At 37.6% G+C, this 19,909-nt stretch overlaps 2 pseudogenes; both read right to left on the reverse strand.

Moving 5' to 3' along the window:
- Nucleotides 1-438: 438 nt before the first annotated feature.
- On the reverse strand, nt 439-844 carry LOC107532882 (prefoldin subunit 4 pseudogene; annotated as a pseudogene).
- Nucleotides 845-16,811: 15,967 nt separating this feature from the next.
- LOC107532883 (uncharacterized protein NKAPD1 pseudogene) lies at nt 16,812-17,674 on the reverse strand (annotated as a pseudogene).
- Nucleotides 17,675-19,909: the final 2,235 nt, after the last annotated feature.

Genomic DNA, 19,909 nt, shown 5'->3' on the forward strand with positions numbered 1-19,909 from the left:
AGTATTCCATGATATCGATGTATTGTAGTTTAACCATTCACCTGTTGAGGGACATCTGGGTTGTTTTCAGTTTGGGTTTATTATGAATAAATCTGCTATAAACACCGGTATACAAGTTTTTGTGTGATCATAAGTCTTCATTTCTCTAGGGCAAAATGCTCAGGAGTGCAATTGCTGGGTCATATTATAAGTGTATGTGTAGGGTTTTTTTATTTCTTATTGCTTAACTGATTTTAATAACATGCCATAAACCCCCTACACTTGATAGAATCATTATGCACAATACATAGACGAATACTGTCTTCTTTTTAAAATATAAAATAAATAAGCAAGATGTGAAAATAGGCAAGTTTCCATTAAACAAATGAATTTTTTTTTAAAAAAAGGAAAATTATCATTTAAACAATATTCAAATTTATTAAACAAATTTTAATATGTTTAGCTTTCATCAGCTTCAAGGTTTATGTTGCTCCCAAACTTTGCATATAGCTGAACTTTCTAATCTGCTAACACCCACTTAATGGATGCCACTCCGGATTCTAAGGCGTCAATTTCTCCTTGCAAATTTTTCTTTGCTTCTTCTAACATTTCCTGTGTTTATTCTTGAGAATGGCTAATGAAAACATCACCAATTTGATAAGGTACCATTAAGCAGTGTTCATCTGTGAGCATGATGTCCTCGCAGGAATCTTCTAAATTTTGGAGTTGTTTTTTTTTATGTCTATTTCTTCCTTAAGCTCTGTGATCCTACCTGTTCTGTGCAAATTTGTGTATCTCTTGTTCGTCTTCAAAAGGAACACCGACAGACATCTTCTGCAGCCCCCTCCTTCACGGTGGCCGCCATCTTGGGACTGGACCACCAGTGACCGGGAGGGGGCGAGGCGCCCCCGCGCTCCTCCGGGGGCCTTCCTCTCCCGGCCCTCCTCCCCCGCCATCTCTCACGCCCTGCTGGCCCACAACTCCCGCAGAAAGCAACACCGCCGCCACGTTCCCTCCTATTGGGTCTTCCTGTATGTGTAGTTTTTTTTTTTTGTTTTTTTGTTTTTTAATTTATCTTTATTGTTGAAAGACTTATAGATGTCCCCTTCTTTTCCCCACTGACCCCTTCTACTCTGCACCACCTCCCAGGCCTTCACCACACTATTCTGTGTCCATGCGTTATGCATTTATGCATATAAATTCTTTGGTTAATCTCTCCCCCTCACCCACCTCCGCATTCCTTCTGAGATTCATCAGCCTGTTCCATGCTTCTATGTCACTGGATCTATTTAGTTCATCAGTTTATTTTGTTCTTTAGATTCCACATATAAGTGAGATCATGTGATATTTGTCTTTCTCTGCCTGGCTTATTTCCCTTAGCATAATATTCTCCAGGTCCATCCATACTGTCCCAAAGGGTATTAGATCCTTCTTCTTTACAGCTGCGTAGTATTCCATGGTGAAAATGTCCCACAGCTTTTTTGTCCATTCCTCTACTGATGGGCACTTGGGCTGTTTCCAGATCTTAGCTATTGTAAATTGGGCTGCTATGAACATAGGAGTGTGTAAGTTCTTTCTGATAAGTGTTTCAGGTTTCTTAGGATATATTCCTAGAAGTGGGATCACTGGGTCAAAAGGCAGCTCCATTTTTAATTTTTTGAGGAAACTCCATACTGCTTTTCATAGTGGCTGCACCACTCTGCATTCCCACCAGTCAAAACCATCAGTTGGGCATATTTGTGTGGGTCTAGTTCTGGGTTCTCTATTCTGTTCCATTGAGCTACGTGTCTATTCTTCCACCAACACCATACAGTCTCAATTACTATAGCTTTGTAATAAGTCTTTCAATTCTGTTCTTATTTTCAAAATTGTTTTTCTATATAAATTTTAAAATAATATTGTCTATATCTACAAAAAATCTTGCAGAGATTTTCATAGGAACTGTGTTAAAACCGTATGTCAATTTAAGGAGAATTGACACGTGGGTATGTATCACCAATTATTTAGATTTTGGTTGTTTTCTTTCATGATTGTTTCATAATTTTCAGCATATAAGTCTGGCACATATTTTGTTGGATTTACACTTAAGCATTTCAATTTTTGAGTGATTGTAAATGGTATTATGTATATATTTAAAATTTTATAATATGTTTTTATTGATTTCAGAGAGAAGAAGTGCACGCGTGCGAGAGAGAAACATCAGTGGTGAGTGTGAATCATTATTCTGATGCCTTCTGCATGCCTCCCATTAGGGATCCAGCCCGAAACTCAAGCTGGTGCCCTGACCAGGAATCAAAGTGTGATCTTCTGGTTCATGGGTTGACACTCAGCCACTGAACCATGCCGGGCAGGCAGTGGTGTTATATTTTTAATTTCAGCGTCCACATGTTTTTCTATTATATAGAAATACAGTAGACATTTATATGTTTATTGTGCAATCGAGGACCTTGCTCAACTGACTTACTATTTCTGGGAGTATTATTTTTGTGTGTAGTTTCCTTGGAATTTTCTATACAATGAATCATGTTATCCGTGAATAGAGACATTTTTATTTTATCGCTTCCAATCTATATACTTTCATTTCCCTCTCTTGCCTCACTGCATTGATTATAACTTTCAGGACTATGTTGAATAAGAGTGGTGAGGGCAGGCAGCCTTGCTTTGTTCTGGATCTTGGGGGAAAGCATTTCACCTTTCACCATTAAGTATCATAGTAGTTATAGGTTTTTTGTAGATGCTCTGTATCAAGTGGAGGAAGTTCCCCTCTGTTTGTAATTTTTTGAGAGATTTTAACATGAATGGTTGTGAATTTTGTCGGGTTTTTTCCTGCATCGATTGAACTGTTTGCGTGATTTTTTTTTTTAGCCTATTGATATGGTGGATAACACTGATTCATGGTCAAGTATTTGAACCAGTTTTATACTTGGTCATGGTTTACAATTCTTTTTATATATTGATAAATTCTATTTGCTAATATTTGTCAAGGATTTAAAAATCGACATTAGTGAGAGAGATTGGTCTGTAGTTTTCTTTTTTGATACTTTTTTGTTTGGTTTTGGTATCAGGGTAATACTAGCTTTATCAAGTAAATTTAGAAGTGTTCCCTCCTCTTCTGTTTTTCTGGAAAAGACTGTTTAAAATCAATGTTAATTCTTTGAATGTTTGGTGGGATTTGGAGTGAAAACACCTAGGTCAAAAGATTGCATTTTGGGGAGTTTTAAAGTAAAAAAATGTTTTCCTTGGTAGCTACAGTAATAATCACACTATGCATTTCATATTGTATGAATTTTGGTAGTTTGTGTTTTCTGAAGAATTTGTCCACCATGTAAGTAGTCAACCTTATGTGTGTGGAGTTGTTTGCAGTATTCCATTATTAGCGTTTCATGTCTGCAAGATTTGTAGTGATATTCCCTGCTTTATTTTTGATATTGGTAATTTGTGTTTTCTCTCTTTTTTTATTTGTTCTTTGTCAGTCTTATTAGATATTTGTCAATTTTATTGATCTTTTCAAAGAACCAGCTTGTTGTTTCATTGATTTTTCCCTATTGCTTTTCTGTTTTCAATTTCGTTGATTTCTGCTCTGTTTTCCTTATTTCTGCCTGATAGGGTGTAGGTCACTCTTCTATTTCTGGTCCTCGAGGTGGGAGCTTCGATGATTGATTTCGGACTTTACATCTTTTTCTAATGTATGCATTTAGTGCCATAAATCTGCTTCTCTGTATTACTTTAACTGCATCTCACAAGTTTTGATATATTGTATTTTTATTCTCATCCTGTTCAATATATAGAATTTTAGATTTCCTTGAGATTCTTTGACTCATGGATTATTGAGAAGTGAATTATTGGTTTCCAAGTGTTTTCAAATTTTCCTGTTATCTTTCTGTTACTGAATTCTAGTTTGATTCCTTTGTGGTTGGAGAATACACCCTGTATGATTTCAATTCTCTTAAATTTACTGGGGTTTCTTTATGGCCTAGAATCTGTTCTATTTTGACATATGTCCCATGGTCACTGGAAAAGAATGTGTATGCTGCTGTGGTTGGGTGATGTGTCCTATAAATGTTGTTTAAATCCCCCTGATGACTGATAGTGTTATCAACTTTTCTATATTCTTTCTGTCTAATTCTTCTAGTTATTGTTAACAGAAGAGTGTTGAAGTTTCCAACTCTAATTGTTGCTTTATCTATTTCTCTTTTCAGTTTTATCAGGTTTTGCTTCACATATTTTGCACCTCTGTTGCAAATCCCACACATTTAGGATCACTTTGTCTTTTTGGTGAATTCACCCTTTTAGCATTATGTAATGCCCCTTTCTGTCTCCGGTAATTTTCTTTTTCTTTGCTCTAACATCTACTTTATTTGATATTAATATAACCACTATTTTTTCTTTATTAATATTTGCATGATGCATATATATATATATTTCTATCTTTTTACTTTCTTTTATATATATATATCTTTATTGATTTCAGAGAGAGGAAGGGAGAGGGAGAGAGAGAGCTAGAAACATCAATGATGAGAGTCATTGATCAACTGCCTCCTGCACACCCCACACTGGGGATGGCGCCCGCAACGCAGGCGTGTGCCCTGACCAGGAATCAAAACGTGATCTCAATGCTCAGCTGCTGAGCCACGCTGGCCGGGCTATCCTTTTACCTTCAACATCTAATATTATATTTTAAGTGAGTTTTTATCTCTAGTTGTGTCATAGTTTTTAATCCACTCCGCCAATCTCTGTTTTTTAATTGGCATATATAGATCATTTACATTTAAGGTATCATTAATATGATAGGGCTTAAGTATGCCATTTAATTTTTTGTTTTCTGTTGGTTCTGTGTTAATTTTTTTTTTCTGCCATCCTTTGGGTTCCTTGAACTTCTTTTTTAGAATTCTATCGTGATTTATCTGTAGTGTGTGTGAGCGTATGTCTTTGTATAACTTTTTTAGTGGTTACTCTAGGTACATTTGTGTGTGTGTGTGTGTGTGTGTATGTGTGAGTGTGCACACACGTGCACGCACGCATGTGTGTATTATCAAAATCTATGGTGTTGTTATTTTATTTTAAATATATCTTTATTGATTTCAGAGAGAGGAAAGGAGAGGGAGAGAGAGAGATAGAAACATCAATGGTGAGAGTCATTGATCTGCTGCAGCCTGCAACCCGGGCATGTGCCCTGACCGGGAATCGAACCCCGATCGCCTGGATCCTAGGTCGATGCTTAACCACTGAGCCACGCCCGGCTGGGCTATGGTGTTGTCATTTTACCAATTTGAGTGAAGCACAGAAACCTTAGCTCTTTTTGCATCCCTTTACCCTTACCCACTTCACAATACAATTGTCTCAAATGTCCTCTACATGCATTCAGAACCACATTAGTTTTCTAATTTTTGCTTCAACCTTCAAACATAACAGACAACTCAATAGGACAAGGAAAATCTGTTGTTTCTACATAGTTTTGCTTGTTATGTTCTTCCTTTCTGAGCTTCCAAGATTTCTTCTTTTATCTTTACTGTTTAAAAACTTCATTTAGCCATTCTTTCAAGTTGATCTCCTTGTATAAGTTCTCTAAGTTTTCCTTCATCTGAAAATGTCTTGATTTCCCTTTTATTCCTGAGGGATATTTTCCCCAGAGGGGTTCACTATTCCTTTCTTTCATAACTTGAAAAATGTTGTGTTACATTTTGTTGGCCTCCATGGTTTCTGATGAGAAATTTACTGTCTTTCAAATTGTTTTTCCTTTTATTGATAAGATTTTGCTTCTCTTTCTGCTTTCAATAATTTTTTTCCTGGTATTTAGTTTTCATATATTTCACTATGATGTGTCTTGGTGAGGATTTCTTTGGATTTATCTCATTTGGGTTTGCTCAGCTTCTTGACTCTGTAGGTTTATCTCTTACCAAATTTGAGACGTTTTCCACCGTAATTTCTTTGAGTACTTTTGCTCTGTTGTTGTCCTAAAGGCCCCTGAATCTCTGTTCAATTAAAAAACATTTTTAATAAGTTTTATTTGGGAGGGGTTCTTTTTTACAAATTCTATTTTTCAATTACAATTTGCATTCAATATTATTTTGTATTAGTTTCAGGTGTACAGCATAGTGGTTAGTCATCATATACTTTACAAAGTACCGCCCTCGATATTTCCAGAGCCCCCTGGCACTGTACACAGTTATTACAATATTATTCATTATATTTTCTATGTTGTACTTTACATCCCCATGACTATTCTGTAACTACCAGTTTGTGCTTCTTAATCCCTCACCTTTTCACCCAGTCCCTCTGGCAACTACCAGTCTGTCTATGTATCTATCAGTTTGTTTCTATTTTGTTTGTTCATTTATTTTGTTCTTTAGACTCTATGTATAAGTGAATTCCTATGGTAATTGTCTTTCTCTGACTGACTTATTTCACTAATACCCTCTAAGTCAATCCATGCTGTAGCAAAAGGTAAGATTTTGTTCTTTTTTTTTTTTGTAATCCTCACCTGAGGATGTGTTTAGAAAGAGTGAGGGAGAGAGGGAGAGAGAAAGAGACATCGATGTGAGAAACATCTGTTGGTTGCTTCCTATAGGCACCTTGACCAGGAATTGAACCCAAAACCTAGGTATGTACCCTGACCGGGAATTGAACCCACAACCTTTTGGTGTATAGGATGATGCTCTAACCAGCTGAGCCATCCTGGAAGGGCAAGATTTCATTCTTTTTTAGGGCTGAGTAGTATTCCATTCCATATGTGTACCACAGCTTTTTTCTTTTTTCTTTTAACCACTAGTCTATTGATGGACACTTGGGTTCTTCCGTATCTTGACAATTATAAATAATGCTGGAATGAACAGGGGGTGTGTGTGTGTGCATATATTCTTTCAAATTAGTGTTTTAGGTTTCTTTGGATATAAACCCAGAAATGGAATTGCTAGGACATAAGGCAGTTCCATTTTTAATTTTTTGAGGACCCTCCATACTGCTTTCCACAGTGGCTGCACCAGTCTACATTCCCACCGGCAGTGTACTAGGGTTCCCTTTTCTCCACTTCCTCAACAGTACTTGTTTGTTGATTTATTGATGACCATCATTCTGATGGTGTGAGGTGATATCTCATTGTGGTTTTAATTTGGGTTTCTCGCATGATAACTAATGTTGAACATCTTTTCATACGTGTATTCGCCATCTGTATGTCCTCTTTGGAGAAATGTCTATTCAGGTCCTTTACCCATTTTTTTAATTGGCTTATTTGTTTTTTTGGTGTTGAGCTTTATGAGTTCTTTATAAATTTTGGATATTAACCCCTTATCAGGTGTATATTGGCGAATATGTTCTCCCATTCAATGGGTTGTCTTTTCATTTTTTTGGTGATTTCCTTTGCTGTGCAAAAACTTTTTAGTTTGATGAAGTCCCATTTGTTTATTTTTTTCTTTTGTTTCTCTTGCCTGAGGAGATATATCATAAAAAATATTAAGTGAGATATTGGGCCCAGCCGGGCGTGGCTGAGCGGTTGAGCATCGACCTAGGATTCAGGTGATCAGGGTTCGATTCCCTGTCAGGGCACATGCCCGGGTTGCGGGCTGCAGCTTATTGATGACTCTCTCATCATTGATGTTTCTATCTCTCTCTCTCCCTCTCCCTTCCTCTCTCTGAAATCAATAAAGATATATATATAAAAGAGATATTGGAAAGTTTACTTTCTATGTTTTCTTCTAGGAGTTTTATGGTTTTGAGTCTTGCATTTAAGTCTTATCCATTTTGAGTTTTATTTTTGTATATGGTGTAAGAAGGTGGTCTAGTGTCATTTTTTTTTTTTTTTGGCATTTATTTTAGACTTCATTTTTTAGAGCAGTTTTAGGTGCATAGCAAAACTGAATGGAAAGTACACAGTGTTCCCATATACCCCTGCCTCCACACAGCAACAGCCTCTTCCACCATCAATATCTTGACCAGAGTGATACATTTGTCACAATAGATGAACTTACACTTATGACCACCCAAAGTTCCTAGGTTACATTGGGGTTCACTCTTGGCGTTGTACATTCTATGGGTTTGAACAAATGTATGATGACATGTATCCACCATTATAGTATCATACAGAATAGTTTCACTGCCCTAAAATTCCTCTGTGCTCCACATCTTCATCTCTCCTTCTCCTCTAGCCCCTGGCAACCGCTGGCCCTTAGTTTTGCCTTTTCCAGAATATCATATAGGTGGAATCATATAATACGTAGCCTTTTCAGATTGGCTTTTTTCACATGGTAATATGCATTTAAGGTTCTTTCATTTCTTTTTAGCATTGAATACTACTATTCCATTGTCTGGATGTACCACAGTTTATCCTTCTCCCACTGAGGACATCTTGGTTAGTTTCCAAGTTTTGGCAATTATCAGTAAAGCTGCCATAGCCCATTGTGTGCAGGTTTTTGTGTGGACTTAAGTTTTCAACTCATTTGGGTAAATATCAAGGAGTGTGATTGCTGGATTGTATAGTAAGAGAATATTTAATTTGGTAAGAAACTGCAAAACTGTCTTCCAAAGTGTCTGTACCATTTTGCATTTCCACCAGCAGTGAATGAGAGTCCTTGTTGCTCCATATCCTTGCCAGTATTTGGGTGCTGTCAGTATTTCGGATTTTGCCCCCCTCCCCTCCCCTCCCCTCCCCTCCCCTCCCCTCCCCTCCCCTCCCCTCCCCTCCCCTCCCCTCCCCTCCCCTCCCCTCCCCTCCCCTCCCCTCCCCTCCCCTCCCCTCCCCTCCCCTCCCCTCCCCTCCCCTCCCCTCCCCTCCCCTCCCCTCCCCTCCCCTCCCCTCCCCTCCTCTTTCTTTCTTTCTTTCTTTCTTTCTTTCTTTCTTTCTTTCTTTCTTTCTTTCTTTCTTTCTTTCTTTCTTTCTTTCTTTCTTTCTTTCTTTCTTTCTTTCTTTCTTTCCTCTCTCTCTCTCTCTCTCTCCCTCTCCCTCCCTCTCTCTCTCTCTCTCTCTCTCTCTCTCTCTCTCTCTCTCTCTCTTTCTTTCCATTCTGATTATGCTTATTACGGTGTTTTTTTGGTCTCTTTTTGTTTTCCTAAATTTATCTTTATTGTTGAAAGTATTACACTTGTCCCTCTCCCCCCCCCCATTGATCCCCTCCACCCCCATAAACCCCACCCCCAGGCCTTCCCCATAACAATGTCTGTGAACATGGGTTAGGGTTATAACCATATAAGTTCTTTGATTAATCACTCTCCACCCACTCCCCCATCCCACCTTCCCTCTGAGATCCCTCAGTCTGTTCCATGCGTCTATGTCTCTGGATCTATTTTGTTCATCAGTTTATTTTGTTTATTACATTCCACATATGAGTGAGATCAGGTGGCACTTGTCTTTCTCTGACTGTCTTATTTCACTTAGCATAATACTCTCCAGTTCTCTCCATGCTGTGCCAAAGGATAAGAGATCCTTCCTTTTTACAGCTACATAGTATTCCTTGGTATAAATGTTTCACAGCTTTTTTTATCCACTCATCTACTGAAGGGCACTTGGGCTGTTTCCAGATCTTAACTATTGTGAATTGCACTGCTATGAACATAGGGATGCATCAGTTCTTTATGATTACTGTTTCAGGTTTCTTAGGATATATTCTTAGAAGTGGGATCACTGGGAAAAAGGGCAATTCCATATATTTAATTATTTAGGAAACTTCACACTGTTTTCCATAGTGGCTGCACCAATCTTCATTCCCACCAGCAGTGTACTAGGGTTCCCTTTTCTCCACTTCCTCACCAGCACTTGTCATTTGTTGATTTGTTGATGGTAGTCATTCCGGCAGGAGTGAGGTGGTATCTCACAGTTGTTTTAATTTGCAGCTCTCTGAAGATTACTGACATGGAGCATTTTTTCATATGTCTCTTGGCCAGCTGTATGTCCTCTTTGGAGAAGTGTCTATTTAGGTCCTTTACCCATTTTTAATTGAATTGTTTGTCTTCCTTTTGTTAGGTTATATGAGTTCTTTACATGTGTCATTGGCAAATGTTCTCCCATACAATGGGCTCCCTTTTCGTTTTGTTGAAAGTTTCTTCTGCTGTGCAAAAGCTTTTTATTTTGATGTACTCTCATTTGTTTATTTTCTCTTTTGTTTCTCTTGCCCTAAGAGATTTATCAGCAAACAGGAAACATATTGCTACGAGAGATGTCTGAGATTTTGCTGCCTAAGTTTTCTTGTAGGATTTTTATGGTTTTATGTCTTACATTTAAGTGTTTTATCTATTTTGAGTTTATTTTTGTGTATGGTGTAAGCTGGTGGTCTAGTTTCATTTTTTTTTTTTTTTTGCATGTACCTGTCCAATTTCCCCAATACCATTTATTGAAGAAATTCTATTTTCTCCAGTATATGTTTTTGCATCCTTTGCCAAATATTAATTGAGCACAATGACTTGGGATTTCTGGGTTCTCTGTTCTGTGCCACTAATCTATATGTCTGTTCTTGTTCCAGTACCAGGCTGTTTTGAATACAGTGGCTTTGTAGTATAACTTGATGTCTGATGTTGTGATCCCACCAATTTTGTTCTTCCTTCTCAAGACTGCTGTGACTATTTGAGGTCCTTTTTGGTTCCATATTAATATTTTGGAATATTTGTTTTAGCTCAGTGAAATATGCTGTTGGTATTTTAATAAGAATTGCATTTAATCTAAAGATTGCTTTGGGTGGTATGGACATTTTAATGATATTAATTCTTCCAATCCATGAACATGGTATATTCTTGCACTTGTTTATATCTTCCTCTGTTTCTTTTTTCAGTGTCCTGTAGTTTTCCAAGTCCTGGTCTTTTACATCCTTGGTTAAGTTTATTCCTAGGTATCTTATTTTTTTAGTTGCAATGAAAAATATTATTTTTTAAAATTTCTCTTTCTGAGAGTTCATTGTTGGTGTATAAAGATGCTATCGATTTTCAGATGTTAATTTTTTATCCAGCTACCTAGCCGAATTCATTTATCAAATCTAGTAGTACTTTGGTGGAGTCCTTACGGTGGTCTATGTACAATATCATGTCATCTGCAAATAGTGACAGTTTTACTTCCTCCTTTCCAATTTGGATATCTTTTATGTTTTCTTCCTGTTTGATGGCTATGGCAAGGTTTTCCAGTACTATGTTGAATAAGAGCGGTGAAAGTGGACAACCTTGTCTTGTCCCTGATTTTAAGGGAAATGATTTTAGTTTTTCACCACTGAGTATGATGTTGGCTGTAGGTTTGTCATATATGGCTTTATGATGTTGAGGTATGTTCCCTCTATTCCCACTTTGCTGAGAGTTTTTAGAAAAAATTGGTGTTGGATTTTGTCGAATACTTTCCCCACATCTATTGATGTGATTTTTGTCCCTCATTTTGTTTATGTGATATATCCCATTTATTGATTTGTGAATATTATAACCTGCCTCGCATCCCCGGAATAAGTCCAACTTGGTTGTGGTGTATGATCTTTTTAATATGTTGCTGGATCCGGTTTGCTAGTATTTTGCTGGGAAATTTAGCATCTATGTTCATCAGGGATATTGCTCTGTAATTATCTTTTTTTGTAGTGTCTTTATCTGGTTTTGGGATTAGGATGATGCTGGCTTCATAAAAAGAGCCTCAGGGTTTTCTCTCCTCTTGAAATTTCTGGAATACTTTGAGGAGAATAGATGTTAAATCTTCTTTGAATGTTTGTTGTAAAACTTGCCTGTAAATCCATCTGCCCCTGGACTTTCAGTTGCTGGGAGTTTTTTGTGTACTGCTTCAATGTCATTAGTTGTTATTGGCCTATTCAGGTTTTCTGCTTCTTCCTGATTCAGCTTTGGAAGACTCTATGTTTCTTGGAATTTGTCCATTTCACCCAGTTTCCAGTGTGTTGGCATATAGTTACTCATGGTATTTTCTTACAATCCTTTGTATTTCTGTTGTGTCAGTTGTTATATTGCCTCTTTCATTTCTGATTTTATTTTTTTGAATCCTCTCTCTTTGTTTCTTGGTGAGTCTGGCTAAAGGTTCATCAATCTTACTTATCTTTTCAGAGAACCAGATCTTGGTTTCACTGATCTTTTGTATTGCTTTTTTAGTCTCTATGTTGTTAATTTCTGCTCTGATCTTTATTATTTCTTTCCTTATTCCTCCTTGGGGCTTTTTTTTTTTTCTGTTCTATTTATAATTCTTTTAATTGTTATGTTAGATGGTTTAGTAGAACTTTTTCTTGTTTCTTGAGGTATGCCTGTACTGCTATGAACTTTCCCCTCAGGACTGCTTTTGCTGTGTCGCATAGATTTTGGGTGGTTGTCTCTTCATTTTTGTTATTTTCCAGGAAGTTTTTTATCTCTTTCCTGGTCTCATTGGTAACCCATTCATTGTTTAATAACATGTTATTTAGCCTCCATGGGTTTGAATATTTTTGAGGTTTTTTTTTATAGTAGTTGATTTCTACTTTCATGACCTTGTGTTCTGAGAAGATGCTTGATATGATTTCAATTGTCTTGAACTTGTAGAGACTTGCTTGGTGCCATGACATGTGGTTTATTTTTGAGAATGTTCCCTGTGCACTTGAGAAGAATGTGTATTCTGCTGCTTTGGGATGGAATGTTCTGTAAATGTCAATTAAATCCATTAGATCTAGTGTGTCATTTAAGGTCTCTGTTTCCCTGTTGATTTTTTGTCTTGATGACCTGTCCAATGATGACAGTGGGGTGTTAAAGTTCCCCACTATGATTGTGTTTCTGTCATTCTCCCCCTTAAAGTCCACCAAGAAATTTTTTATATATTTAGGTGCTCCTATATTGGGTGCATATAAATTTATAAGGGTTATTTCCTCCTGTTGGATTGATCCCTTTGGCATTATGTAGTGACCTTCTTTGTCTCTTGCTATGGTCTTTATTTTGAAGTCTATTTTGTCAAAAATTAGTATTGCTATTTCAGCTTTTTTTCTTTTCCATTTGCATGGAATATTTTTTTCCATCCTTTCACTTTCATCCTATGTGAATATTTTGCTCTCTGGTGGGTCTCTTGTAGACAACATATATATGCGTCCTGTTTTCTTATCTATTTTCTTTTCCTTTATGCTGATGTACCTTTCTCTTAATATTTCTTTTTCTTTTTAAAGCAGTCCTTTTACCATATCTTTCAATGCTGGTTGGGTCGTACTGAACTCCTTTAGCCTTTTTTTTCCTGGGATGTTCTTTATTTCACTTTCAATTTTAAGTGATAGCCTTTATGGATAAAGCAATCTTGGTTGCAGGTTCTTGCTTTTCATTACTTTGAGGACTTCATGCCAATCCCTTCTGGCCTGAAGTGTCTGTGTTGAAAAATCTGCTATCAGCCATATCGGAGTTTCCTTGTAGGTCACTGCTTGTCTCTCTCTTGCAGCCCTTAGTATTCTCTCTTTGTCATTAACATTTACCATTTTAATTATGATGTATCTTGGAGTGGGCCTCTTTGGGTTCTTCTTGTTTGGAAACCTCTGTGCTTTCTGAACTTGTGTGGCTTTCCCCTTCACCAGCTTAGTGAAATTTTCTGTCATTATTTATTCCACCAAGTTTTCTATACCTTGCTCACTTTCCTCCCCTCTGTTTCCTCTATGATGCAAATATTTTTTTGCTTCATGTTGTCCCAAAGTTTCCTTAAACTGTCCTCATGCTTTTTAAGTGCTCTTACTTTTTGCTGCTCTAATTGAGTTTTTTCTACCTTCTCTTCTAATTCAATTATTGTATACTCTGCTTCATTGATCCTGCTTTTAATTTTTTTCCAGCACATTTTTCATATCAGATATACTATTCTTCATTTCTGCCTGGTTCTTATTTATCACATCTATATCCTTTTTCATGCTTTCGCTAAGTTCATGGGCCTTCCCATTAAGTGTCTTATGGTTCTCATTAATTTCCTTGAGCATCTTTATAACCATTACTCTGAACTCTGTTTCTTATAATTTGCTAAATTCCATCTCATCAAGGGCTTTTTCTGGCGATTTTCCTTTTCTTTAGTTTGGGGTTTTTTTCTTTGTCTCTCCACTTTAATGACTCTTAGTGTTTGTGCCTGTATATTAGATATATTTGCTGTCTCCCAGTCATGTGTGATGGGATTTTGTCTTGTAGGTCCAGTGGAGCCCATGTGTGGCTCTCTTCATAGGAGGTCAAAAATCTCAGATTCTCCCCACTAGCAGCTTTGGTGGCTGAAGTCTTGATCTGCTTCACTGGCAGCTCCATTCCCTCTCTCTACTGTCTGGAGTGCTCTCTTCCCCTTCTCAGTCCCACCCAGTTCAAATGCTCTCTGGAGTTCTACACAATGCCTTACAGGAAAGCAGAGTATCCCTTTAGGTCCCTGCTGAGTGCAGTCTTCTGGCCCCTTTCTATTTAGAAGCCACACCCTGTGGGATAGCTTTTCTTGCGGTCAGCACCCAGGGTGAAACTCTCCTGCCCTGTCTGCCGCCATATGGTGCTTTGTTTCACTGGGAAGGCATGGCCCCCTCCTCGCAGGCACAGTGTTCTCCTGCTTTGCACAGCCTCTCCTTTTCTTATCCCCTCCAGGTTTGAGATCACAGCTTTTGGATCCCAGTCCACACTCCCAATGGGAGGGAGCTTTGCAGCCTCTAACCCTCTGGCCTTACAGCAGATCACTGGCTTCAGAGGCAACTCCTACTTACAAGGACCTCTCTCTCTTACCAAACTCTATAATGTTTCTTCAGTGTTACTTACTCAAAATATGTCCACTCAGATATATTTCTCTTGTTTTTCCAAGCTGGCTATGCAGTATTTTAGCTGTAAGTCCAGTCTGTGGCTTGGAGCATGGGCACTCTGCTACTTGTCAGAGTGCCGCCATCTTCCAAAATAGTCTGGGTCTTGTTTGGTTCCGTATAAATTTTTGAAGTGTTTGTTCTAGATCTGTGAAATATGCTGTTGGTATTTTAATAGGGATTACATTGAATTTATAGATTGCTTTGGGTAGTATGGACATTTTAATGATGTCGATTCTTCTAGTCCATGAACATGGTATATTTTTATAGTTGTTTATATCTTCTATCTCTGTCTCTTTTTGCAGCGTCCTGTAGTTTTCTGAGTACAGATCTTTTACCTCCTTGGTTAAGTTTATCCCTAAGTATCTTAATTTTTTTTATTGCAATGATAATTGAGATTGTTTTTTTAGTTTCTCTTTCTGAAAGTACATTATTGGAGTATAAAAATGCCATCAATTTCTAGGTGTTAATTTTGTATCCTACTACCTTACCAAATTCATTTATTAAATCTAGTAGTTTTTTGATGGAGTCTTTAGGATTTTCTATGTACAGTATTATGTTATCTGCAAATAATGACAGTTTTACTTCCTCCTTTCCAATTTGGATCCTTTTATGTTCTCTTCCTGTCTGATTGTTGTGGCTATTATTTCCAATATTATGTTGAGTAAGAGAAGTGAAAGAGGACACCCCAGTCTTGTTCCTGTCCTTAGGGAAATGCTTTTAATTTTTGCCCATTGAGTATGATGTTGGCTATAGCTTTGTCATATATGGCTTTTATTATGTTGTGGTATGGTCCTTCTATACCCACTTTGCTAAGAGTTTTTATCAAAAATGGGTGTTGGATTTTGATAAATGCTCTTTCTGCATCTATTGATACGATCATGTGATTTTTGTCTTTCAATTTGTTTATGTGATGTATCACACTTATGGACTTGCGAATATTGTACCAGCCTTGCATCCCTGTAATAAATCCCACTTGGTCATGGTGTATGATCTTTGTAATGTATTGTTGGATCCAATTTGCTAACATTTTGTTGAGAATTTTAGGATATATGTTCATTAGGGATATTGGCCTGAAATTCTCTTTCTTTGTAGTGTCATTATCTGGCTTTGGAATTAGGCTAATGCTGGCTTCATAAAAAGAGCTTGGAAGTGTTCCTTCCTCTTGGATTTTTTTGGAATCGTTTGAGAAGGATAGGTGTTCTTCTTTGAATGTTTGGTAAGACTCCCCTGTGAAGCCATCTAGGCCAAGGCTTTTGTGTTCTTGGAACTTTTTGATTACTGCTTCAATGTCATCACCAGTTATTGGTCTATTTTGATTTTCTTAGTCTTCCTGATTGGGTTTTGGAAAGTTGTATTTTTCTAGGAATTTATCCATTTCATCCAGGTTGTCCAGCGTGGTGGCTTATAGTTGTTCATAGTACTTGCTTACAATCCTTTGTATTTCTGTTGGGTCAGTTGTTACTTTACCTCTTTCGTTTCTGATTTTGTTTATTTGGGTCTTCTCTCTGTTTCTTGATGAGTCTGGCTGACGGTTCATCAATCTTGTTTATCTTTTCAAAGAACCAGCTCATTGATCTTTTGTATTGTTTTTTAGTCTTTATGTCATTTATTTCTGCTCTGATCTTTATTATTTCCTTCCTTCTACTTACTCTGGGCTTTTTTTGTTGTTCACTTTGTAAGTCTTTAAGTTGTTGGGTTAGAGAGTTTATTAGAAGTTTTTCTTGTTTTTTTGAGGTAAGCCTATGGTGCTATGAACTTCCCTCTCAGGACTGCTTTCATTGTGTCCCATAGATTTTGGTTTGTTGTGTGTTCATTTTCATTTGTTTCCTGGAAAATTTTTGACTTCTTCCTTTATCTTTTTGATAACCCAGTCATTGTTTGTTTGTTTTTTTTTTTAATTTCAAGAAACCTTCATAACAAAATACCAGATTCCCTATTAACAATAAGCGGATCAAATTTAACGGGCCAAAATAGAAGACAAGTCTGTTGGAACATACATAAATGGCACAGGACAGCACCTACCTCAAGCCCCCTGTGCTGAACAACAGAGTCATTGGCAAAGCCCCACAGTGCAAGAGCTGTCAATATCCAAGTCACGTGGCAATTTAATAATGTTTCTCATTAGTCATCCTCTGAACTCTCAGCAGACCTTTCATCAGTAGCTACTTTTCAATTTGTGTGTTTGTCCTCTGCTGTATTTCACTGCTAACCGCAGGGATGCTGACTTTATCTTTCTTTTTTCCCTTTTGGTTTTCTTAGTGTCTCTTCCCTCACTTTCCTCAGAACTGCTGGATGCTGAATCCTGTGATTGAAAAGTGTCACTTTCTGCCTCTAAAACTACTGCAGACTTTTTTAGACTTTTTCCTTGATGTTTTCTTACGCTTATGTGGTTGTTTCCTGGTACTTGAAACCCCCGTTTCTTCTGATAACTTGTCTGAGGAATCTGCTGTTATGTCTGTGGTTTCCTTTTTGCTTTTCTTCTGTTTTTTTGTGTGACTTCTTTTTGTGCTTTTTTTGGTGAGATTGCTTTGATTTTTTGTGTTTGTGAGTCTCGTGGGTAGATGATTTTACCTGGAGAGATCTTTTTTCCCCATTGGTAATATACTGATGATCACTGTCTAAAATTCTTCAGGGTATAACTCTTTATAACCACTGTGACCCCATCTGTCTGGCATGTTAGTATCATAATCATATAACTACTTGTTCCTGGATTTAGCCTTAAGAAAATCATCTTCTAATGCCCCAGAAATTTTATTTGTTGGCCTCTAATTGTCTCTTTGACTTTCTTCATCAAAACCATCACTACACATCCGGCTTGAACTGCTGGGTAACATTTTCCTTTTGTTCCCCCAGTAAGCGTCTTCCATCTGTTTCTCCAGTTCTCTTATTTTCCACATATCTGATTCCTCCTGAATCTTATTGTGAGCATCTGTGTGCTGGATAACATTCCTTAGGAAGACTTTCCCCAGTGGAACCGGGGACATTCTTCAATCATGCACCACAACCTTGTGTGGCGAGGGAGGGGGAGGAAACAGGCTCCCCATTTATTGTTTAATAACATTCTATTTAGCCTCCATTTGTTTGAATTTTTTTAGTGTTTTTATTGTAGCTGATTTCTAATTTCATGCCATTGTGATCTAAGATGCTTGATGTGATTTCAGTCTTCTTGAACTTGTAGAGACTTGTTCTGTGTCCTAACATGTGGTCTGTGTTTTAGAATGTCCCATGTGCACTTGAGAAGAATGTATATTCTGTACCTTTGGAGTGGAATTTTCTGTAAATGTCAATTAAATCCACCTGATCAAGTGTGTCATTTAGGGTCACTGTTTCTTTGTTGATTTTTGTCTGGAAGACCTATCCAGTGAAGTCAGTGGGGTGTTAAAGTCCCCTGCTATGACTGTATGGCTGTCAATTTCTCCCTTGAAGTCCTCTAGAAGATTTTTTTATAAATTTAGGTGCTCGTATATTGGGTGCATATATGTTTACCAGGGTTATATCCTCTTGCTGGATTGATCCCTTTAGTATTATGTAGTAACCTTTGTTGTCTCTCATTATGGTTTTCATTTTGAAGTCTATTTTGTCAGATATGATGATTGCTACCCCAGCTTTTTTTTCATTTCCATTTGCATGGAAATTTTTTTCCCCATCCCTTCACTCTCATTCTGTGTGAGTCTTTTGTTCTGAGGTGGGTCTCTTGTAAACAGCATATATTTGGGTCATGTTTTTTTATCCACTCAGCTACCCTATGTCTTTTGATTGGAGCATTTAATCTATTTACATTTAAGGTTATTATTGATAGATACTTACCTATTGCCATTTTAATTCTTTATGCCTATGTTTCTCTCTCTATTTCTACTTCTAATTAAACAGTCCCTTTAACTTTTCCTGCATTGCTGGTTTGGTGGTGATAAATTCCTTTACCCTTTTTTTGGTCTGGGAAGCTCTTTATTTCACCATTTGTTTTGAACGACAGTCTTGCTGGATAGAGTATTCTTGGTTTTAGATCCTTGTTTTGCATTACCTTGTATACTCATGCCATTCCCTTCTGGCTTGTAGAGTTTCTGATGAGAAGTCAGCTGACAGCCTTATGGGAGTTCCTTTGTAGGTAACAGATTGCTTTTCTCTTGCTGCCTTTCAGATTCTCTCTTTGTCTTGAATTTTTGGCATTTTAATTATGATGTGTCTGGGTGTGGCCCTCTTTGGGTTCTTCTTGCTCAGGACTCTCTGTGCCTCCTGAACTTGTGGGACTTTTTCCTTCATTAGGTTAGTGAAGTTTGCTGTCATTTTTCCAACAAATTCTCTATCCCTTGCTTATTCCCTTCCCCTTCTGGTACTCCTATGATGCAAATATTTTTTATGTTTCCTGTTTCCCACAGCTCTCATAGACTGTCCTCTGTTTTTTAATTGTTTTTTTTTAATTTTTGGGTCCCTGATTGAGTGATTTCTTTTCTTCCCTGTCTTCTAATTCTCCAATCCAATCCTTAGTTTTCTCTAATCTGTTGTTTATTCCTTCCAATGTATTCTTTATTTCTGCTATGTCATTCTTAATTTTCTTCATAGTTTCCCTCTCTTCTCATCATTGTTACAATAAGTATTCTGAACTCTATATCTGATAGATTGCTTATCTCCATTTTATTTAGCTCTTCATCTGGAGAATTCTCTTGTTCTTTCATTTGGGGCTTCTTTTTTGTCTCCTCATTTTGGTTGCCTATTTGGGTGTGTTTCTATGTATTAGGTAGGTCTTCTAGGACTCTTAGTCTTTTTGGAGGGTCTCTAGTGCAGGCCAATGTCAGATGGTGTTTGTGACTGGCCTTGAGTACCCTGTTTGAAGCTGTCAACAACCCACGACTTGAGGTCCCTTTTGTTGATGCTGGTTGTGTTTGGATAGGACCAAATGCACACCAGAGTCTTCTTTTCCAAGCTGGGGTCCAGAAGCAGATTAGGCAAAAACTCAGAGCACTCTGAGGTCCCCCTCTGCCTGCAGGCTCATTAATCTGATTCTCTTAATGAGCCCCAGACTGTAGAAGCTCCAGAGGGTGAGGCAGCTGATTGTTATCAGTCTTATGGAGACTCAGGGTGTAGAACCTCCAGGGGGTAGGGCCAGAATTTTTCCAACAGGGTGCGGCTTTGTTTCCCCCCCAGGCAAAAGCTCCTTGAACCGTAAATGTCTGCCTGAGAATGATATCCTCTGCACTATGGTGGAATGACTCAGCACAGGA

This window comes from Miniopterus natalensis, chromosome X (genome assembly GCF_054644295.1).
Source record: "Miniopterus natalensis isolate mMinNat1 chromosome X, mMinNat1.hap1, whole genome shotgun sequence".
Classification (NCBI taxonomy): domain Eukaryota; kingdom Metazoa; phylum Chordata; class Mammalia; order Chiroptera; family Miniopteridae; genus Miniopterus; species Miniopterus natalensis.